General features: G+C 43.6%; 1 long non-coding RNA gene across 1 annotated transcript in view; it reads left to right on the plus strand.

The window, feature by feature from the left end:
- LOC147599402 (uncharacterized) overlaps window positions 1–6547 on the plus strand; it is a 48636-nt gene extending 42089 nt beyond the window's left edge. The window contains exons 2-3 of the long non-coding RNA XR_015259731.1: window positions 5141–5404; window positions 5639–6547. This is a non-coding gene — a long non-coding RNA (uncharacterized LOC147599402). The remainder of the gene's footprint in view (window positions 1–5140; window positions 5405–5638) is intronic.
- Window positions 6548–24556: the final 18009 nt, after the last annotated feature.

Genomic DNA, 24556 nt, shown 5'->3' on the forward strand with positions numbered 1-24556 from the left:
CTGCAAAGTACACAGGCAGACCTGATCTCTTCAATGTGTGCTTAGCAGGAAACTGCACCACAGAGAAAGCCCAAGGAGAGAAAGCCACCAAGCTGGGCTTTAGTGGAGGTGGGAAAAATGGAAGGAAAAAAGGAGTTTCAAATGGTATCAGGCATGGACATGCATCTGAGTGGAAGAAGTTGTGACTCAGCCAGTTCAAGAAGGGTATACTTCTAAAATATTCATGTAACTCTGTGCAGAGGGCAGTTTCTAATGGCTTTAGTGCTGCCTATCGCCTGCTCCGAATCCTTAGAGGAGTTAGCAGGAGTGATGGCACACACATTATGCTACTTCTGGTAGGGACATATGAAGACAACATAATTCTCTGCAACCTGGTAGGCAGGTTAGTCAGTGCAGCTGGGCTCCCGATATGGCAGGAGGGAGAGGTAGCTCTTTGGCCAAGGAGTAAGAGTGGGGCTCTGACTTGCTCCAGTCGGATTAGATAAGCCAGGCTGTGCCTCACAGGTGCCCAAGAAAAGCACAGGTAGCCCTTCTGCAGTCAGAAGCATCAAAACCTGTGGTGTCATCACATACTTGGTTACAGCCACACTCCTGGAGAGACATGGCTGCACGCCAAGTCATCTGCAAGAAAACTGCCTGGCCATTCTGGACAGGGAGGAGGAGGGGTATAAATGTGCCTAAAAGGCTTCCCTCCATGCAAACAGTCAACAGTAAACACTTATTTTTTTAGCAAGGGTGAAGTGCAATCTATTCACATTCTGCTGCATTAAATTAGCATGTCAGGTTAGCTCACAGCAATGGATCATTGTGGAAGATGATGTCTGGAACAGCTCACTGGGAGCAAAGTTCTCTGAAAGTCCTGCAAAAGGCCATGTTTTGACCAGTAGCAGCCTGTCCTTTGATCCGTTTTAGGTGAGGTCCTCTTTGTCCATTACATTTTAGCCTAAAGACATCACACATAGTTAAATCCTCCTCCTCCATGCTCCATCTTGGTAGTCTCATGACAAGAGAAGAGACGTAAATCAACCCCTACCCCCTCCCACTGTATAATAAGATTATCCCTCTGCTTGATAAACCCCCGAGCAGTCTGGAAAGAGGTGTGTGCAAAGGAAATGACATTTCTGAGATGTAACTGAGCAGTATTGGTTTTGGGGCAGGGTTTTGCGCTGAGATTATTACCAGTGGTGCAGCAGGGATGGAGAATTAGCTGCGAGGCAGTAGATTTGCCAGCTGATGGAGGCTCAAATTAAGCACAGGACCTGCATGTAGAGGCTGCTGGAACAGGCTTCCAAAAATATCTTCCAAAAAAGGCTTCTCCGTCCATGAGCCAGGAGCTCTCTCCTGTGCTCCCCTTTGGAGTGAGCCCGGCTCTGAGCAGACCAGGGAGCACAGAGGGACTGGGGGAGCCCAGGTCCTGTCACTGGTAACTCGGCACCACCCTGGCACGGGGTATTGTTGGGGTCCATCCTTGCAGCCTCCTTTTCTGCTCCATCTTAGCAGTCATAGGAAGTGAGCAGCTCTGCTTTCATCCCATCAGAAAATAAGAGAGTGGAAAGTGCTGCTGTGATTAGGGCCCTTTCCTCTCCTCCACACCTCTGGAAATGGATCTTTATTAGCATTATTGTCAGTCATAATGAATTCATTTCCATTCCCATCACTAAAACAATTTTGATGCCTGATAAGTCACATTATTTTCCCTTATATTCAGAGCTAATTGATTCCCTGTGTTTATTTTCTCAGAAGCAGAAAAAGCATTGCTCACTGCTGAACAGAAGCTTTCTCCACCCTCAGCCCTGCTCTTCCTCCACCACGGCATGGTCTCTCCTCTCTATTCCAGATCAGTTAGGGGAAGATGAAGACATTGTGCTTCCATCTCCAGTGTGAGCTCCCTCTCTGCACAGCCCTGACGGGCTGGTTGGAGGAGACATGGTGTGGTGATGTTTTTCATGAGTCCTCCAAGTGCTGCTAATCCTAGCTCAAGGCATACATGAGGAGCAAAAATCCCCCCTGGTTTGTAGGTGAGCATTAATTAGCCTACAGCAGATGTATAGACACTTGCTATTCTTTGCCTAGAAAGTCATCATGTGCAAGTCTGGGAGGAGGAAACTGGAGACAGGTCAGAGACGTTGCCCCAGGCAGCCAACCTTGCAAATAGTTATTTCTTTTGGCAGCACCAAGGAGAAAGAATGAATTTTGCTGATGGATGTCTGTTTTTAGGAAAATGGTCTGGTTTCCTTATAACTCTTTCCTATGTTTCTGAGTCCTTAAATCCCTTACAAATATATAGAACCAAAAAATGCCTTTTAATTTACTTTCTAAATAACAATGATGAGGCCTTAGTTTCCTCCTTCAACTGAAGGGGTCAGAAAGGCTAGTGCCATGCTACAGCCTCTTGAGGGAAAGGCTGGAATCATATCTGAGGCTTTAAAATTTGTCAGACGATAGCTTCTTATTTTTGTGTCAAAGAACAGGACAGAAGTAAAAGAAGGGGCATATTTCTTTTAAAATCTAAGGGACAATATGCTGAATTTTACACTTCTATAGCAACATACACATTGGTAATATGTACACAAGGAGAGCTAGAATGAGCTATGTCAAATTCGGAGGTAGGTAGCCTAGATAAAACTCTGAAAAACTGGTGAAGGGTAGCAAACAGGTCCATTTACTGAACACTTTAGATGTGTATATGTAATTAACAGCTTTGCAGCACCAAAGCTATCACTCAGTGGATCATTTCTATAACATGTATGCTGATGAAGAATAATGCCATCTATTCAGGAATAGAAAGAAGAGATAGGATTTTGTATATCAAGGGCATATATATGCACATTCCCTGAGTCCAAACTGTAATGATAATTACACTCATTAGACAATGACAGAAGGAAAAAACCCAGTAGTATTACTATCATGTATGGTCTATTACTGGTCTAAAATAGTAAGATCAAATGGAAGAAGCCTTTAGAAAAGAGCAAGAAGAAGAAAGTGTTAGCACAATCATCCAACAGATAGGTTTTGATGTTAATAGCAGATTTCTAACTCCTGATCCACTGAAGAAAAAGAACAAGACTATACGACAGGCAAGCAGGACATGGCTAAACATCTTTAGACCCAGGAAGATAAGACAGCACCTGAAGAATAGTGGCTTCTTCAGTTCTGAACAACTTTTGAAAACTGGTAGACGGTAATCATAACATCACGCAGTGTTTTATTCCTAGAGAAAAAAGAGACTAAAAAATAGGGTAGGTCTAAAAGCTACTGAAATCAATGTAACTTCAATTCTCAAAGAAATATTAGAATAAAAAACCTTAAAAGTCTACTTATCATCTAGAAGATGTCAAAATGATAACCAATAGTCAGAATGGGTTTGCCAAAAAGAAATCTTATTGAACCAATTCCATTTCTATGACACAACAAGAGATGAAAAGTTAAGTTGGGTGAAAGAAGATATTTTTAATTGAACAGGACTTTTGACCCTGTCCAGTAGGACTTCCTACAAAACTACACTCATGATTAGCTTACCACAAAATAGATAGGTAGTTGGAGAAAAATTTTTCAAGACAAACAATAACAGAAACAGCATTCTTCTAAGCTATCACAGCTGAAGCAAAGTAGTTTTATTTCCAGCAATAGAAACTGGCTAAGAGAATTAGTGACTGTCTGAGGCATCAAGCTGTGTGTGATAATGAGATGGGTTATAAATAATGTCATTAACTCACATGTCCTTCTAACACATGCCACTCCAGTTAATGTACAAATCCCAGATCCCTCAGTGCAAAATACATTGACCTCCTCATTAAAGCATCTAATGGCATGATGCCTTGTTTGCACGTATCTGTAGTCTAGCGCTCTGCATCAGGAATAATTACAGGGCAGCATTTCTGCTCCTGATCTAAGAGGCAGAAGTATTTCTGTCACCAGAAAATAAGACTTTCCTCAGGTCTTGTGTTGCCTTTTCCAAGCATTGGGGTGTGTTACAGGGCTGCACATCTGTCAGGGACTGAAAGAGTTAATGTCTCAAACACTGTTGTGGCTGTGGCTCCTGTCCAGTCTGCACAGGGGAGGTGGAGGCCGCAATGGGGGATGTGCAGCTCCCCAGGCCCCTGTTAACGACTTGCCAAATATGGCCAGGGGTCACACAGCGGTCCTCTGAGGAGGGGGCTTCCGACCACCCCTCACATTTAGTGCCTGCTTCGCGCCTGCGGAGAGGACTCAGAGCTCTCTGGAACCAGACCATGGGGCATAACTGAAGGTGGGGATGAGACTATAAAAGACACTGAGGGACCTGCGGGGTGAGCCCCCCACCAGCAGACCATCACGGCCGCCTCCCCACCACCGCAGCCCTGCCACCAGAAACCATGCACCCGCTACCCCGCTGGAGGATCCGGGCACCCGCCCATCATTGTTGTTGCTGAATCCAAGGGTGGTGATATCTCTTTCCCTCTTTTCCTCTGTCTCTTTTCTGTTTTCTTTTTCTTTCTTAGAAATATTCCGACAAGAGCCCCAGCTACCAACCCCCTTCATGCTTTCCAAGTTTCCAAAGTTAAGTCATTGCTTCAAATGTTAAATAAAATCCTAAATCGATTGTTTGGTGTCGGTTCACCTTAATTTAGTCTGAGGTAATCACAAACCTGCTACGGCTCCAGGCCGTAACATCTCCCTGTGCCCTGCGAGGAGAGGCTGCCCCGACACCAGTGCTGAGGCACTCCAGCATCCCCCAAAACCTCTGTCTGTCTCGCATCATCCCTTGACATCTTGCTGCCGGCTCCTGAAGCTAAATACACCTTCTTCATCCCTCTGCTTACCCCACTAGCAGCAACTTTTCTGCCAGGGAAGGGTCACTGCTGATGGCAGCTGGCATTTGTCTCTGTCAAAGGCTCAACTGGGTTCCTGGAGCTGCTAAACAGTGGGATTTCCTGCAGACTGGTGCCATCCCTTGCAGGCAGCCCCAAGTTTGTCACTTATTGGAAAAGAAACACTCTTTATGGGGAGCAGAGGTGGGGTGCTTGCTATTCCTGAGGATATGCAGAAAGGGCCCAGCACCTCTGTGTGCATCATTGCTAGTAAACAGTCTTATACTGGAAGGAAAGGTAGAAACAACAATTTTATTTTTTTTCTTTTTTTCCATCACTTTTTCTAATAGGCCTCTGGAGAAGTGAATGGCCTTTTGGAAAGTTCCTGGAGACAGCAGTTATCTTCAACACAGTCTAGAGTTTCCAGCAAATGCATCCTGCCTTGCCAGGGTGCAGTGACACAGACGTGTGTACAGCTGGTGCGGCAACTGAAGGAAACCGCTGTTGCAACCCACAAACTGGTCTTTTGTTTGCTGTCAGCATCACATGCAGCCTGAGTAATATTTGTCCTGTTTCCATACTAAGAGAGAGAATGCACTGGGTGTTCTCACCAGGTGGGCAGACTACCTCTCTGTGGTATTATGGCTTTTGTCAGTGACAGTTTCATGTCCTTTTTCTCAGTCTAAGAGCATGATTTAATTATTTCCAAAGATAGTGTTTAAATTGCCCATCTTGTTAATAAATTAAACTCTGGTAATTATAGGCTTTTCTAAATAATCTAATAAGTATGCCTCTGCTTTGATGGGAGGAGTTTAAATGTAAAAGCGATATTTATAATGTACTTACAGAAACTAGGATCAGCAGGAATACCTTGCCTGGAGAGTAAAGGTTGTCTTCCTCCTTGCACAGCCAGAGTCCAGCTTCTCGAGGGGAAAGGAGCTACTGGTTTAAACGTAGGAACCATTGAACCAGCAGTCGTTTCATCGAGGGATTCAGGAGATCTTTGGTTAAAGCTCTCCTTTCCCACTACTAACCCCTTCCCCAGCTGATCTGATCCCACTGCAACTTCACTGGGCATGATGCAACCTGCAGAACTGGATGCCCATCCAGACCCGCATCCCCACGGGCCACCTATGTCGTGGATGTGCGGTCCGATTCTGGTTGGTTGGTTGGATCTGCACTGTAGCAGAGCATGGGACTATGTCAGAGAGATCGTGTTGTTCAACCCTCTCTAATGTAAAATATTCACAAAAGCTAGAGCTAATGTGGAGCAGGAAACTGGTGCTGTGCGTGTCTCGTGTGCTGCCTGCGCTGCCGTGATTCACCTGTGGCCTGGAAAATCCTGATCAGAATGAACTGGCTATTGTTTAAAAGAGCTATTTAAAATACATGTGTATGGATTGGAGCAATATGATGATAAACAGTAAGTGACATGAGCGCTGCCTCCAGCTCATCTACGTTTTGGGGGATTTCACTCCTCAAGACATTTTCCTAGAGGATAAGCCATTGAGCTAGAACAACCTGAAAGGTCCATAGGGTTGGAGGTTGCTGCTTTCTTTCCAATTACTTTCCTCGCACTGAACTCTATGTTCCTGTTGATAGAGACCATAGGCTGTTCCTGCAGTACCGGCACAGCCAGTCTTAAACCCTCCTGCGCTAAGGGATCATTGCTTTAGAGGGCAGATACTGCAAAATGTAATCCTGTAGTCACCAGGTCACAGAAACACATCACCATTTGCTTGTGCAGAGACAGAAGGGTCAATCCCTGTCGCTGTCTGGGATTTGTGGTGGGAGGGATTCTGCTCTGAGACTGCTTGCCCAGTCCAAATGCCCTGAAATCAAGATATTGACTTAGAAATAAAGAGATTCAGAAAGTAATATAGCTGGTGTTATTTTTTTTTTTCCTTCTAGGATTTAAGTCTTCACAGTGCACATATTCAGGCTTTATTCTGAGCCTTTCAGGGAAGCAAAGACGACACTGAGATCCTCCTGTAATCACCTGCTTCTGCAAACTGCCGCTCCACAGATGGTACTGGCTATCAGAAGAGCTGGTGAAATCACAGAGGTTCAGAGCTGGCTTAGCCAGCTGCAGCGGGTAACTTTTGCTGTAGTGACAGGTAAATGTTACTAGTGGTGTGCAAGAATATTCTGTATAATTCCCAGTGCACACATTTTAAAGAAAAGAAGCCAGAAATCCATGGCAGAAATGCAGAGAATGAGGGTCCAAGTGCCTTGTTTGGTAACCTCTACGACTAGGGGTACTTGGGGCAAACAGAGTGGAGAGGGAGCTGGGCTGTGATTTTGGGTTTAGGAGCCAATATTCAACCCAAGTGGCTCCTCTGAAACCCGCTCAAACTTGCAAACAGCCAATGTCTATGAAACATCTACAGATGTAAAATTATTCCCTTTTGAATTTAAGCTAAAATAATCTAGTTCTGTAATAGGATGCTGCTGGCTAGCCAGCCCTGGCTTGTAATGTCTGTGCTGGTGTTTCTTGTTTGGTTTCTGCAATGCTGGGATGAAGATGAGTCTGTGCATCGGGCTGAGGACTCATGCCAGAACAATGCATTTAATTCCTGATCTGGCCTCAGCAATTCCTCCATGGATTAGGTAAGACATTTAGTTTTTCAGTGTTTATAACCTGGTCCTGAGGATAGTGGACTTTGCCTTCCTGACAGCCACGGGCCTGCCTTCGTCCTCTGCTATTGCTGCAAGAGCTGCCGCTCCTGTAAGTGGCATAAACCATATATAGCTTTTTCTGTAAGAAATTAAAAGTTGTTCTTTTATATTGGTTGATGTCACACACCAACTGGCTTATAAATTTAGTACCTAAAAAAGGTGATAATCATCTTTATACTTGCTTAATAGCATTGTTTTAAAGTGAATTGCTGACATCATGTATTACCTTCTTCCCCTACAGTAAATGGTCTCTCCATGCTATATTTTATTACTTATTGTAAATTCATTCAAGCAGTATATTTTGCTTTCAGCAAGGTACCCTCAGTTACTTTTTCTGTCCAGGATAAATTGAGATAAATTTTGCCTGTGCCTGGATTTTTCTCGTGGCATCCATCTTTGCCCGTGAAAAGTTACAGCTGGAGTTGAATAGGACTTGAGAAATGATAATATCATACTGCAGAAAGTTACAGATCACCAGTCCGCAGTCAAGCTGTGTACAGAGGGCTCACTGAAGCAGCCAGGAGTTTAATAGGAGGTGAAAAACATAAAGAAATGTGATGTATTCTCTAATGTTTATCCTGATAAAATAATAAGTACATTACAAGGAAATGACACTAGTTGTTTACCATGCCATCGTAAGATTATACAGTAGCATATCAGCCCAGGCACCACTGTTTGTCACTAGTTACCCTTTTTGCCATTGAAGGTTGACAGATTTATTGCTAGAGCTACAGAAAAGTTAGTATTTTTTTTTGAGGGGAGAAGGGAAGAAACTTCAAATAAAAGAGATCTCCATCCCTTTGCTGACAATTCTGTGCCCCCAAAGCTTAGCAAATCTCATAGCTATGGCCACTGTGTTATCAAACTGAATAAAAGCCACAAGCCTGGCACTGATCACCTTCCTGCAAGAGTTGCAGAGCCCCTGTAAAAACCACTTGGTTGAAGGCTCTGGTTTCACGGCTGTGGGAGTGACCCCAGAGTAGGTCGAGATTTGCAGTGGCTCTGGGGAGACTGGCAATGAAATCTCCATCTTTGCATGCTTTGTAGGAAATCCTACTAGGTCCCCCTTGATGCAAAACTTTTTTGGATCTCTCTAATCTTTAGTTTGAGCTTCCGGCTCTAGAAACCCCAGGACTGGTCCGTGGCGGGGTCCGGTGGCTGTGTTGGGAAGGACATCAGCAGATACCCCATCACACCTACCTTTGCTGCAAAGCAGTGCCTGCTGTGACTAGCCAGAGCAGTAGCTCAAACACAGAGCTCATATGGATGGAAAGATAATAATTATTGCGTCCCCCAGGTGACAGGGCTGCTTGCATCCCTGGGAGAGATCATCAGCACTCAGTATCCTGACCGCTTTTCCTTCAGCATTGGAAAACATGAGCACCAAAACTGTTCTCTCCTGCTGAATTGTCATCGTTCGCTGCTCACTATCATCAAGTGTTTTATTTAAAAGTGTTTAAATATGCAGAGCTCATTTTGGATTTGTATTATTAGAATTTTTAAGTGGACAAGGGCGTGATTTTCTTATTACAAGGGAGGAATGTCACATTTTAGCTCAAAGTGGGATTTCACTGCCAGGTTACAAAACACAGGTAATGAAATTTGCAGACTTTTAACAACAGCAGCAAAAGCTTGGCAGGGATCCATGTTATCAGGGAGGCAAACCTCCCTTGGCAGCTCAAATCCCCATGGCAAGGGAAAGGAAACCTTCTGGGAGCTTCTGCTCACCTTGTGGCAGGGTGGCTCAAAACATATCTTTGAGAATACTTCTGGGCATTACTGGAAATCCTATTCAAACCTGACTCTTTTTGAAGCCAAGCAGTGTGTTATAACCTACTGTGTTTCCAGTTGCCTCTGTGAGAGCTCACGATACATTTCGCTCTGCAAATTTCCGTTATTTTATTATGGTAGTGATCAAAGGGCAGCGTGCTAGAGGGGACCGGAGCACTTGTGGAAGGAGATGCCTGGGCGCTGCTGGCCTGTCTCAGTTGGCTAACCACTGGAAAACCTCTGAAGCTTATTCTGTCCACACACGCTGCTGAGAGGAGAGGAACATTTCCTCTGAAGATTTTAGCATTCTGTAAGTAAAATCAATTGATTTTTAGATCATGGAGCTGAGAGTTGAAAGCCAGTTGGGATGGATTTTGTTTAACTTCCCTATTTAAATAGCTTATGCTGTTTGAATACTTATACTTGCCTTTTTATTAGCTCACCCACGTCAGTGATTTGTATGTCTATATCTCGTGTTTTTGGAAAAAAAACAATCAGCTGGCGTGTAGGGCTACAAATGAGTATTAGCCAACATCTGATGTAGACAGAGTCAGTGTTCCAGCCTCCTAACCCATGTAGGGCATGAAAACCTCAGCCCATCAGGTGCCACTGGAACATTCTGCCATTCTTGTCAGCCCCTCTCACTGCTGATTTCTCCTGTGGTCAGTGTCTCCGGGGCTGTCAAGAGCACCAGGATCACCGCTGTGCTGTTATTATCTTGCAATAACCCTGCACAACGCTGTAATAGCAGAGCCGCGAAGGGCAAGGTCACCTCTGATGCTTGCAAAGCCAATTAGGGCTTACAGAGCACTAAACTCGGATTTCTTCAAGCCATTTCATTTTATTGATCAGACACATTTTTATTTCCAGATTGCTCGCTCTTGGGACCCATCCAGGTTTCATAGTGTGAAGGACTGTGTAAAATGTAATGATTCAGCACTCCCAGTGTGGCTGTCTGTGGATTTTGTTAACCTTGCAAGCTACATTTAAGATGCAAGGCAAGGCTTGAAGAGCACCATTGTATATCTGATGCTCTTCTGAAAGATTTCTCCAATTTGCATTTTCCTCTTGTCCTCTTTAAAATCAAAACATATCAGTCACCTCTTCCTTGGTTAAATCCTAGGATTTTCCTGGAGGGGAGATTCCCAGCATGTAAGAGAGTTCAGCAATTCGGACAGCGCATGCACTGATACTTAACTAACTCTTCTTCCAAAAATTTCTGTACAGGTGGGTAAGTTTTTCCCTAGGGCTTATGGGTCTCAGATCAGGCAGGTGGCTCTTCAGGCAAGAAGCTGGAGCTCACCCTCACCCACAGAAAGTGCAGCACAGCTACAGGCTGCCACTGCTTCTTTACCAACCATGTGAGTGCTGGCTCCAGGCACACGCAGGCATTTCTTGGAGACTCTAGCGTGAGCAAAACAACTTTACAGACAATTTAATGCCTTTTTTGCACAGGAAAGATATATTTTTTTTTGCCTTAACTGAATGCAAGGCTTAAAATCCCAAGAAAGGAAATACAGTGATTCTAGATCAATAGAGAGAAATAGACAGTAAACACTTCAGTATGTTGTGCAATAAAAAAAGCCCTCATGCCTTATAAATACATGCATTTAGCTTATCACGTGCATGCAGTCAGTCCTCCAGTATCCACAAGCTGCTTGAAGGGCACACAGCTGAGCAGGTCTGAAGCCACCAAAGCTGCCTTTGTATGTGTTTCTCCCACGTGGTCAGATATCTTGGACCGAGAAGGAGTCTGAGAAGAGCTCCTGTCTTTACATACCTGGAGGATGCAGGGCAGAGAAACCTGTGCTGCCTCTCTACCTTTAAAAACAGTAGAAGCCATTCTGGTTACTCTAGGTAAGACAGAAATCCCTCTTACACTGCTGATGATACACAGGGTGCCTGGATATAGGGAGTGGTAGCAATGATAGGTGGCTGTAGAGTGATGATGGGAGCATCTTTGTGTGAAATATCTGCAGAGCTGAGAGGGTTGAGCTATCTGCAAAGTTACTCTCCTAACCAAGCCAGCTGTGCCTTCTGGACTTGCAAGTTTTCCTTGCTGTATAACCAAGTAGTCCAGTGAAATTTGGCTGATGGAAATTCATGCTGTCACACTTCATCAGAGGATGACCAGGGACAGGCATGGGGAGAAAAAGCTAGGCTAATTGCAAACAACTCATTTCCATAGGCTGGCTGTGAGCAGCTCTGAGTATATGCGAGATGAGAATGTTGGCCTGCAAAGTGAAACAAGAGCAGGATGCTGAGTGTTGCTAAGATGTAGAGCCTTTCCTCATCATCGTCCCAGCCTGAATTTTGTGGATTTCCATGTTTTTTTCTTTTCAGTCTTCAGTCATCATCTCCTCCTTTGAGGTTATCATGGCTGCGGCTGCTCGGCTCCCCTTCCCCAGCCCATGCAGGTTCGTCCAAGGGAAGCACCAAGCCAAGAACTTGCACAAACCCAATTGGGTGCTTGCAGAACTGTTGGCACTGGGCTGCAGAGGCCCTCTGCAAGATCATGGGACACCTCTCCTCTAGAAAAAGTACCGCCAGTGCCTTGAATTTGATGGGAGATGTTGTACTTCTATACATCATAGAAACACAGGAATTGGATGTTTAGGTGAGTGACAAGCACAAGTTGCAAATTATCACACTCTCCAAGTATTATTTCCCTGGCTGTGTCTACAAGCCAAGGAGGAACTGATCTGAATAGATTTCTCCCTTTGCTCACCTGAGGTTCCCATTCCTCCTTCAGGACACTTTTTCAATTTTTTTTTTTTTTTGAGAAACAATATCTCCAAACAAGGTAGCAGAGAATATATAATGAAATATGATAAGATTTCTGTGGAATCCATCATATCATCATATTCCCAGTTCACTTCCTTGCGTCAGGTTCCCTTCGTTCCCCCTCCATCCTTCCACCAGGCTCCCTGTTTGTTCCTTTTCCTTTTGACTTCCCACTTTCACATTAATTTTGGCTTTCCTTCAGCCTTTAATGCTGTATCTATTCCTTGAATTTACTATAGTTTGACATTCTGTTTCATGAGTCACTGTTGGGGATTGAGTTTGAAGCAGATCAAATCACACAAACTAGTTCTTACAGCTCCCTAAAACTAGTTTGAATTCATGCTCTTTTTTTCCCCCTGATAAACCTTTGTGGATTCTTTCCTTCAAAGATCCCCTCAAAAGATGATGAAGTAAATACTTGTATTTGTTGCATGTGGTGATGACTGTGCACTAGAAATGGAGGGGACCCACAACTTCTTTCCATTTTCCTCTGCATGCATGCTAAGCTAACATACCACAGAGAATCTGAATCATGTCTCCTTCCTCAGAAGGTTTCTGTAACTCTTTTTTCTCCCAATTAATTTAACTTTATGACCTACAATGAGGAAATTAATTGGCAGCAAATTGAGTATGCATCCCCACTTACATCTTTCCTAGAGAAATGCCACATGACAGCAACATTGAATCCCCAGAACTTCTCTGGAGAAAAAAAAAAGTTTTCCCCATCTTTTCTTCTGTCATGCTTTGTTGAACTTATTTTCTGTAATACAGTAGGAACAATGCTGGTGCTTAGCGGAATGTATGCGCACAAAACAACTACTAAATTCTCCATACATCTCTACTTCGCTTTGGTATTTGATCACCTTCAGAATTGTTCCTAAGCTTGTATATGCTACTAAGAACATTAGCCTTTAAATAACTTCGTGCTATGGTGGCGTGAGATTATTAGGTTGGCAAGGATTTCTGTTGTGGTGTTATCATAATTTTCATTAGTACAGTGAATTATGACAGCTTGTTCTCTGCTCAAATTGATGTGATTTCTACTCTGAAACCCTGGCACATTTCACTAACACCTGACATCTGGAAGAGAAAGGTGGGAGGCAAAGCAAGCTCTCAAAGTTGCTGCGTGATGCACACCGGTGATGTCCTCATTTATTCCAGCAGCCAAGGGTAATGGCCTTTGTTGGTCAGCAGAGCTAATGCAACTCGTGCAATGATAAAACAAATAGCTTTTGTGGTGAGCAGTGGAAAATACCATCAAAAGATACGTTGTGCTGAATATGCAGTGACTGGAATTAGCAGCATGTACCTATTTAAACTAAAGTAACTTGTCAGAAGTGAGTGAATGAGTTGGAGAATTATTTTAAAAAGAATAGAAAGCATGTGTCAAGTGTACATCCAATTGTACATCAGATCAAAGGCCCATATCAGAACAGAAAAGATTCTTGTAGCTTGCTAAATGGAAGATTGTTCTACCAGCAATTTCTAGCTCATCTAACAAAAGATAAGCCCTTGCATGATCACAGTCCCCGGCAGGCTGGTACCACACAGGTGACACTGCTTCTGCAGGAGCTGCGCAGACACAGACCCTGGTGCAGTGCATATTAGGAAAAAAAATTTTTACACTGAGGGTTGTAGAACACTGGAACAGGTTGCCCAGAGAGGTGGTGGATGCCCCATCCCTGGAAACGTTCAAGGCCAGGCTGGATGAGGCTCTGAGCAACCTGATCTAGTCAGGAATGTCCCTGCTCCTTGCAGGGGGGGTTGGACTAGATGACCTTTGAAGGTCCCTTCCAACCCTAACCGTTCTATGATTCTATGATTCTATGCTTCCTGCCCAGCTGCGAAGGGGTAGGCAGGTGTACCGCCTCTTCTCGGCTGTGGGTACAGCTCAGCTGGGTGCTGTGGCCTGAATGGGAACAGCCACCACCTCGTCCTTGTTCTCCCTTTAGGGGAGGCCAGTGATGCTGTTAGATCAGTTTTCACACCATAGCTGCCTGCAGGAGCCCCTCAATGTGGGATGGCAGCGAGGGCTGTCCAGTGAGGCTACGGCCTGGCCACAGCCCCGCCCATGACCCTCGACAGCCTGCAGTTCCACGGTGTGCAGCCAATGCTTCTGATAAAAAATGCTGCCAGCCTGCCTTGCTCTGTACCTGGCATATAACAACAGCAGCAAAAGGAGCCACTGAGAATAAGGCAAGTTCACAGGGGAAGTGAATTTTCTTTTCATTACAAGAGAAATTCCTTTTCTGCAGCATTAAGCCTCTCACCGCAGCTCCAAATGCAGACCACTGGCAATGTTTTTCTGTGCAGACATATATATTCCAGCACTCGTCACTGGTGATGAATCTTTTCTCAGTGATCTTGTTCCCTGCAGAGTCAGCAAGTCCCACGTGCTGCCAGTGCTATGAGTGTCCGACAGGAAAATCTGATTTGCACTTCCACCATTAAGCTTCTATTTCCAGCCCTGAAAATTATGCTGGGTGACATTAGGCAGCCAGGATGCATAAAACAGTGTAGACAAGACTGTCATATCGCTGCCTTGGCAGAATAATCTGCTCTGACACTGAGGAAATCACTGCATGGGTAAAACCAAGCCCCGATCCAGCCAGGGACATGCATGAGTGTGAAACACCAGCGCTGCCACCACAAGACCTGGGGACCCCTGGGTGTGCCACACATGAGACACCACTGCCCAAGGACATGGCCAGCACCATGCATCTCCAAGAAAAGCCAAAGTGCCTTCATGCAACCTTTGTGCATGACCTGCCACTGTATGACATAAAACTCCCATGGTGTGGTCTCCCTTGCAGAAGGTATCTTAGGGTGCTGGTAGCAACCATGCCTGAGTTGGGCTGCGGTGCAGACACCAGGGAAGCTGCAAAGGGCCTTGGCAGTGCATCCAGCTCTTAGCAATGTTTATGTCCTCTTAGCAAAAAAAAACATATGCAGCTTTCAGAGCTCTACATCCAACTTTTCTTACAACAGAGTGAGGTCTTGTGGCTGCCATCTTCATAGATCTTTTCTGTACAGCTACATATTAAACTTTTAAGAAAGTAACCAAAAAGCCATTAATCAGTAGCATATTTCTTACTACTGTACCGGCCAAGGATTACTTCAATACTTATTTTAATGGATTGCTCAGCTATGAACGATTTTAAGGTTAAAGGTCTAGCAAGACTTTTTATAAGCTCTCTGAAATCTAATCCATCACTAATTTCCATATGTCTTGCACAGCACTAGGCTAATGTAATGCATCACCACATAAATCCCTCTCTGATAAAATTATCCTGGGTATTACAAAAATTCAAAGCGTTGTTCTTAACTACGTGTGCCTTTTTCAGATGTCTCACTAGTTGAGACATAAGCCTAGTGTGTTCAAGAGGTTTTTTTTTCCTTAATGATAGCTGGAATAGGAAGTTTAAGATGACACTGGCAGCTTAGATTTTCCATGTCAGCAAATGTCACAGAGAGAGGTGTTTTTTTAATGACAGCTCTTAATAGAGAACAACTAACTTCCTACTCCTATGTCCCCAGACTGAATTTTTGGCCCCAGTTCCAGTGTTTTTCATCCCACAAATCAACTTGCTTCCTCTAGCACCCTGTAACACACTGATGTGACTCCTTTGCACTTTCATCATTGACTTCCCCAAATAATTTTGGTATTCTCTGCTACCTGGGATCTACAACCACCAGTCTAAGCATCAACAGCACTCTGCTTCTGGTCAGTGCCTTATCGTTATCCAGCCATCATCTCCAACAGCAGAGACAGGGAACAGCGTTATCCAGCTAATTCTGGTACACACAACTGTATGCACAGCTAAAACCAGACAGCTTCTTGCCTTCTCTATCTTTGAGTCACTAAGAAATTTTCTGTAAATGATGGAAAAAGGGCAACATGAGAAGGTAGGCCAGGTCTACCACAGTATATGTTACAGGGAAAGTTTGTGTCCAGATGCAGAATCTAAGAGAAGCAGTCAAAATTTGTTTTTTTTTCCAGGCAGTATAAGGAAAGCTTGAAAACACAAGCCTATTAGCACCTCACACAGTCAATACAGCACCTGCAAAAGTATAGAAGAGGAGATAAAAAAACTGGAAAGGAAGCCTTGTTAATACCTCAACAAAAAAAATATGGTAATGGAAAAAGTCTTATATGTTGTGTCATATGCAATGATTGTGGCAAGAGAAATCATTATATCAAAGCCTGTAGGCAAGAAAAGACGAGAAGAAAATACAGATCACGTTAAGTGAGCAATGATTCAGACGAGATTGTGCAAGTGTTTGACATTACGCCAGCAAAACAGAAAAAATTGTCTACATGAAGCTACGTGCACCTTCAGATGCACAAACCATGCCCAGCCCCATGCAGCCCCCTCGGGAAGCAGCAGGCTGAGGAGGAGCCATGGGAGGTTACTACAGGGAGTCTGAGTAACTTGTCTGGGAGTGAGTAAGCTTGATAGTCTGTAATGCAGCTGTATCACATCTCTTCTATGCCAAAGCCCACTGTAAAGCAAAGCTGAGTCAGTGGTTCAGAATAAAAAAGCAAAGGCAGACATGAATCTACCAAGAAACCAAAGGCCTCAGAAACCATCTTTTAAGATTTTTTTTTTTTTTTTGTTTTAACCTAATATATCTGTCACCTTAAAGTGCTAGAATGCCATCACCAGTTCAGCTGCACTGTACATGAGAGGAGTACAAATTCACCTTCGGCTGGCTCAGTATCACTTATTTAAGGCTGCTCAGTGCTTCTGGGTGCTAAGGTATTTCCAGCATTTCTGAAATTATGAGATGTCCGGGCAGCTGGGCTCTTGCCTTCACCAGCAGTGACGGTGGTTACTTTCTGAAAACAAAATCTGTTGGGTCTTACAATGGGGAGGATTCTCCCCACAGGGTCATTTAATGCAAGTCCCATGACAATTCTTGAAATGGCAAGCTGCCAGCCAGGTTTCTCAAGCCAGTATGTTTCCAATAAGTGCTTGTTTTATTTACAGGTTACCACTAAAGACAAGATTTGCATCACATTTTTAACTAATATTGCTGAGAATTATGTGACCAGAATAGCTATTCATGCCTCATGGCCATAAATTATTTATGCCAAGCCCACCTCCATCCCTCCCCCTGTACTGCCTCATCTGGGCTGACATTTCTTCGTGAATATTTAAGATAACGTCTGCTCTTATCTCTTGTTCAAAATCAAACACAAGCATGCTGTAGATCACAATGGGCAGTTACTATTCAACAGACAGCACACTGACATGCAATGTATGCTGGCAACAATGGATACAGCACTGGTTTATTTGCTGAAAGGTAAACTTTATGAGGCTGCTTTGGGGTGTGGGCTGTAAAACTGTCACCAGCAAGCCTTTAAAACTTCAACTGGAATGCTAATGCAAATATTGGACCATTCTTACATCCTTTCCTTATTTAAGTACAGGAATGTTTGATGGGGCAGGAGTTAAGTGGTGGTGGTGGTGTCAAATGTGAAGGGCATTTGGTTGGCTCAGCCTCACATCCCAGAGCATGAATGTGAGCAAGGTCTGAGCCTTTTGGAGCACTTCTCTCCATCCCGGGGTCTGCTCAGGAGCTTGCCTTTCCCAGAAGGGCAGCTCTGCTACCGGTGTGCTGGCACAGCGAGCTGTGTGTTAGCCAAATAAATGACAGCAGAGCTCATTCCTCCACAAATGTGCTGACCTTGTGTAACAGAGTTGGTAGAGAAAGACATTTCACGACACTCCTGAGTGGGCACGCTAGGTCCTTTGTTCATTCATTGAAATGATACCTCACTGCTTACAGAGCACATTGTTAAGCCTTCTCAAGCAATATATATATATATATATATAAAAGCAAATTCTGCGCAGCTGTGTTTGTGTGTCCTTCTCATTGTGACCTCTTGGACCTATTCCTGACATATGATCTAGCTGTCAAAACCACAGAAATCTGTCCCCAGTGCCTGAGGGGTTTGTGCTGCAGAGCTGCAGGGAGATGCACATGATGTAGGAGGGACAGGCGCACTGGGGTTATTATTAGCACCTGCCTTTCCCACCTCTCCTTTTAGCAGAACACTGCACATGTGAAAGGAATCTCTGTCCTCCTTCTGCACACTCTGGATGAGGTATTGGAAATAATTGAGCCTGCAAAATAAGGACAGGCTTGAGGCAATGGTCTGTCACACCCACAGAACACAGTGTCCTGCAGCATCCTGCCTCCGCCTGCTCTACCTGAACCCTCCCATGGGACTGCGATGTCCCCTGGGCTGAGCTGTGGATCTAGTTCCTCCTTGGCCATGGGGACTCTGACACAGCTGTGTGGAAATGGGGTTGCCGCAGGGCATTACTGAGAGCAGCAGGAAGGATGCTGGAGGCAAGACATCTCCTTGTCCCCTCCACCCCCACACGTCACATCTGCTTTGTCCCCATCCTTCAGCATCATCCTGGCACTGGGCTGAGTTTATGGCTCACCTTCACCAGGATGCATGCCAGTGAAAGGGAATGGGTTCTGCCAGCTTTGCAAAGTCCTTCATCACTTAGGCACTATGCAGAGATACCAACATTTAGGCAAAATCCTCCCTTTTCTCAGAGCTGAGTGGGAGTTCTGCCCCTTCCTCTTGCCTTTCTTTTTACTCCCTGTGAGTGGAAACAGGTGTCATAGAACCATCTGGGATGGATGGAACTGCTCCTCTCCTTCTCCTTGTGCTTTCTTGTTCCATTTGTTGCAGTGACTCTTGCTTGGAGAATGGTCCCTATGTTTGAAAAGCTCTCCCTCGTTACAACCCCCTGGAAATACCACTGTGAGTATCTTTGCCTGTTACACAAATTACACCAGAATATCATCTAAATAAAATCCTGTGTATTGTCCACCATTTTTACATCTGTGGACTCTCCTGGGAAACTTCCCATCGTGCCTTTGGAAGAAAAGAAATACTGTAGGTTCTCCTAAGATTATTAGTGATATAAACATCTCTATTGTGCAAACCCATGAATATTCACTCACATGAAGTTGGGCTTTTGTTACATTCGGCTCCTGATTAAAATGTTGAACAAAGCAGACATTCTCCAGGACACTTTGTATGTGTAACAGGGGGCTAAATAATAACCCGCATAATTGCTGTAGTTGGAAATAATCATTTCAATGTATATAGGAAATCACATTCTTCAAAACATAAAACCAAAAGTTAGGGGGATTTTGTGGTTATGTAGAAATAGCCAGAATACGTTCTGGTGGCTGGTGTCAGCTTGTCTCACTTTTAAGGGGAAATGGTGGAGGCAGTGCAAGCCAGTTTGAATCTGCAGAGGATCTAACGAGATGATGGTGCTAAAGAGTAGAGTTTACAAAACAGATTGTTCTGTTTAACTTTTAAAAAGTGTTACTTGCAAGCAGTGATATAGTGAACCTGCCAAACAAGAAGGAGATGCCTTTACCCAAAGAGTGACCAGGTGTTAGAACCTGACAACGTCCTCAGCTTCAGCGTGATTTATTCCCAGCACGATCTGCAAATCCTTTGAGTTGTTTTGCTGGTGTAAAGAGCCACCAAGTGATGAAGAGCTTCTGGAGAGATCGAGCGAGGCGTGCTGTGCCTTTCGGAGCCTCTCCCCATTACTCACCGGTCCCTCGGCAGCCACAAAGCTGGGCCCCGCAGACCCCTGGCTCTGCTCCAGTTCGGCCTTCGCTGGCACCCTGCGCCATACAGCGAGCAAGAGCTGGTGCCAAAGCAAATGCATTACCGTGCAGTCTGCTGGCAGCTGGTTCTCTTCATGCCAATGGAGATGTTGGAAAAATATCCATGTTTTTTTTTTTGATGGAATGTTGGCAATGAAGCAGGGAATCAAGGGGAGCATCACATGGGGAATAATGACAGGCTAAATGTTATTTTCATTACAGCCGCATTAGTGTGATTAGAGAAGGTGGTCACAGTGCAAGAGGAGTTTTCTGTCCTCTCTTAATTCTCCATTATTGGAGATATTAATCAAAAAACAAACCCACCCCTCCTTCCTGAAATCTTACTTATATCTTTAATTCTCCTTCCCTGTCGCAGACTGCGAGCCCTCGCCTTGCTGGCATGCTTCAAATTATTTTTGAAACATCATCAGATGGTAGCAATGGATAGTTAATGCCCATGGATGTATTTTCTGTGCATAGGTTTCCCAGCACAGGGACTACCTTCCTTACTACACACCACCTAAATACAGAAATCTTCACCTGAAAGATGGTCCCATGGTATTGTCAAGACAGAGCAGCTTTTGAGCCCTGTTCTCTGCAGTCATTCATCATGCTTCATATCGCTAAAGCATCTGAAATTGGGCAGAAGATCCCTCCCTTCCAGAAAAGAGAGAAATAAATCCTCCAAGTCTAAAGGACAGATAGACAAGCAGTGGACAAGGGCAAATGGTTCTCAGGGAAATAATAACCCAAATTTAGGAAGCAAGAACCTTGAAGGAAACCAAAAATTGAGCTTGTATAATTTTCCAATTCATTAACTGTTGAAATGGAGCAAATTTCACATCTGGACACGGCTTCATTAAATTGCAGGTTTAAGTCACGTTGACATCCTACTGCCTAAGCCCATCCCTCTCTAACCAGACTTGGAAGCCCGTCCTTTGGAAGGCAGTCGCTCAGCAGTGCTGTCCCGTTGCAGACATTCCCATCAGGCAGCTCCAAGTTGCCCATCCAAGATTTACTAGCAACCTTTTGAACCCAACTCTGCTTTTCAAAGCCACAACAGCCCACGTTACTTCATGCACTAAAATCCTGGAGGTAAAACAAGCATCATCTGCCTGCACAGAGCGAACATAGCTTGGAAACGCTGCTGCTTCTGCTCTTCAGTCACACCAAGATGGTCTGGAAATGCTGCACGGCAGCAGTGGTGGGCGATGAGGAATAGACCCAGAGCACCAGGTTGCAACAGGACTGTTGGCTGTTAAATTGTGCAGCACATAATCATCTCCATTATTTCTGACAGCTCAAAAAGTTTATGGCTGGGAGGGCCAAACAGAAAAAAAAAAAAAAAATATATATATACATTTAGTCACCCTCAGTCCATATTTAGGCACCTACATACATTGCCCACTTTCCAGCTGGAACAGACAGGATTTTAGTTACAAGGAACTGAGATCAAGCTTAGCAGGATGCCCACACATTTCAGCATCCCACACACTTAATACCCATGATTGTTACAGTATAGCAACTAGTCTGTAATTAGTACAGACGTTGCCAGAGCTGCTTTTGTATTACTTATGAGTCATGCTACTAAAATATTCTTTATTCATTAGCCAAGTCCTTTTCATTTCATTGCCAGCCATTAACATGTTGCAGGCTACATAGGACTCTGTCAGGCTTGTCAAAGCCAAGTGCTTTCTGATAGGGATCTTCATATTTAATCTGACGAAGAGTTACTTTACAAAAGAGTGAGATGAAAAAGGTTCATCTCTGCACAAAAGAAGAAAGAAAAACTTAAATGCGTGTCAGAGTAAGGTATTTTCTCCTTGTTGCTTCTCCAGGCATCCATCTACAGTTAGAAGAACCACTTTCAAACTTGACTTAAATTGTTCTGTCAATTATTTATTAATATTTGTATTTTAATGCCTTTCTAGTTAACTTGCCAGGAAGAAGGCTTATGAAAAACTCAAACTGAATATGAACCTTCTTTTCATCTTTTATATACTATATGGAGCAGAAAGGGGGAAAATGTAGCTGAAATGTATTAGGACAAACAAATAAAAGTAGTATCAGAAAATTTCTTTGGGCAGATTCTGTTTGAGGCCACTAGTATTTACTGAGATTTATTTTTATTCACTTTGTTATTAAATCATTGGATTGGAAAGTCCTTGGTCATTTCAAACCACTGTCTCATTGATTTCTTATTCCTAAAGCATCCTTAATATAGCTCATTAGAGCTGATGACAATGATGCCTCGATTTCCCTGGGCAGTGGGCTAATTTTCTAAATATTCTTGCTGTTGAAGAGGAACACTGACAGATTAATTCAGGCCTCAAGATCAGGTCTGTAAATAAATGAGTAGGTCAAAAAAAATTATCTGACATCACCAGAAAAGCTCCTATAAAAAGCCCAGTAGCAAAGGAGTGCCTCAGCTCACTGGATGCAGGGAGTGCAGCACGGCGAGAGAGCATCCCGCTGCACAGTGGGGCCCTTCGGTGCACGGGTCCTGGGTACTAAACTACTGCTGGTTTAAAGACTGTACTTTTTGGTGCTTTAGATTACATCTATTGATTCTTACTGCTGGAATGCAAGCTGCAGACAGAGATGTCTCCCCTGAGTTTAATATTTCATGGGAATGGTGTTTTTCTATTCAATTAATTTTATAATATCATCATATTCTGCATTTCTAAAATATTTTGAAGTTTTTCTTGAATGTCACTGTTGTTTTCAGATTTAGCTTTATACTTTAAAGACTTAGTTTTAACGCAAAGAGGAATTCATTGGGAAATTCGTATATTTGGGAAATTCATTGGGAAATTCATATATTTGGGAAAATACACTCTCAAATGAATCTGCTTCTGAAGTTGAAGGGTAGCTTCCTTTGATTTCTGCAGCTTCTTGAATCCCTTTTCAACGAGCATACAACCTGCAAACAGAAATCTCTACACTTTCCTGTTTAGCACATCTACCTGGCTAGTATCTTCTAATTTTACTCTTCTGCTTCTGTTTTCTACTCCTTTTCACTCCTTGCTAATTAACTTAGCATTTCTCTCTAGCCTCCCAGAGCTGCATCAGAGCTGGAGCATTTTTCTGAGCCATGCAAGCGCTGGAGAAGGGAAAAGGCCAACCCTGGTACCGGTTGCTGCAACACTGGACCAATGTAACAAGATTACTGATGCTAGTGATGCCTGAGACAGGCCTGTAAGGCATTATTTGTGTCAGAGGAGATCAAAGTGCAGTCAAGAGCAATCTTTGAACTATTCGGTTTAGCAATCTAATTCTTTCCCAATTAGAAAGGACATGGCAGAAAGGTAGTACAGAATGCTATCAGGAAGACAGAAAGAAAACTTCCAAAGCATTTGTCTAGAAATAAAATTAAATTTATATTTTTAAGCTGAATTTTTTTTTCCTCATGTCATCCATCTTCTTCCTTTCAATAAAATCCCTGGGGGTATCCATTTCTGGAAGCACAAAAGCTTGGCACTGGAATGTACCTACTGCCTTCCAGGAGAAACCAAACTCAGTGGCATTGTTTCCTGCAAGCATTACAGACCTTTCCGCAAAGACGCTGGCAGACCCAAAATTCACATCACACAGGCTACCTGACATGTTGCAGCGTGGACTGAGCAGGTTGAGAGTCGTGTTTCTCATCTCCCTGCCATGTCAGGACCCACCTGCATACGGAGAGGGTCTCCTCTCCACCAGGAATGTACCGCTGCATCTGTACAACAAGGAAGGACAGGACCAAAGCAACTGGGATGAACCACCAGCTGGGCAGTCGAAAAAGCGTTGCTTTTACTCAGTTTTTTTTCTTCTCCTTTTTGCAAGCGCTTTTGACCAGTACTAAAAGCATGTGTACCTGGTTAAAGACCCAGCAGTCAGTTTAGGGCATCATCAGGCTTGAGCAAAGAGAGGTGCATAACTAAAAGGCTCAGCTGCAGGAATAATCACAGCTGCTGTTTCCAAATCATGGCCAAAGGAGTTTAGAATAGCGGAGAATAACACAAAACTACTTTTGAAAGCCAGAATAAGCTTCTCTATCGCACTAACACACACTATATTGAAAATTTCTTCATTAACTCATCTTGCTAGAGAAGAAATGGTGTTTCAGAGGGAATTCAGAAATAATTTCTTCCACATGAAAAATTTGTGCACTTAATTTGTTGGTAAACTATCGTTCTGAATGCTGAGGAGCGCTGTGTTAGCCAGATGATGAAATAACATCTGCCTTAACTGCTTTTTTCTCCATTTAACTAGTAAAATATTTCCATTTCAGTGATGAGATGAAAAGCACAGTGGAGAAAATCACAGAAGAAAAGTAATGCCCAGTTTTCTAACCAGGGCTTTAGAGAGAAATAGCTGATATTGCCAGATTCAGCACAAAAAAAAAAAATTATAGATAATTCTTCTACAAAACTTGTTACAATGAACAAACACAATAAGAGTGTTTTGAAGGAGCCTATAGCACACAAGTGGGAGTTCAAAACAACATAAGGGACTTAGAGATACAGAGATACATCTCTTTCATTACCCAAAATGTTAGACTTGTCTTGGATCTAAAAACAAACTTTGACAATGGAAGGATTTACAGACTCAGGAGCCTGAAATCTGAGTCTGATTTTCATAGATTTCCAGGTATTCAGAATAAGAAGGTAATTGGAAACTACAGCCTCATAATTGTGCCTAACATCGGCTCTGCACATCGATAGCATCTACCCCATTGAAACTCCCTCCAATATCACACATGCAAGATGCAACCTGCATAGAAGAGGGGACAGCGAGGTCAGTTTGAGCTCACTCGCTACACTTCTGGTGCAGCACAAGAGATTATTAAAGACTCTGGTCTTTTTTCTTCAAACAGTGTCCCACATACTGGGCTC

The sequence above is a fragment of the Chlamydotis macqueenii genome, chromosome 11 (genome assembly GCF_036417535.1).
Source record: "Chlamydotis macqueenii isolate bChlMac1 chromosome 11, bChlMac1.mat, whole genome shotgun sequence".
Taxonomy (NCBI): domain Eukaryota; kingdom Metazoa; phylum Chordata; class Aves; order Otidiformes; family Otididae; genus Chlamydotis; species Chlamydotis macqueenii.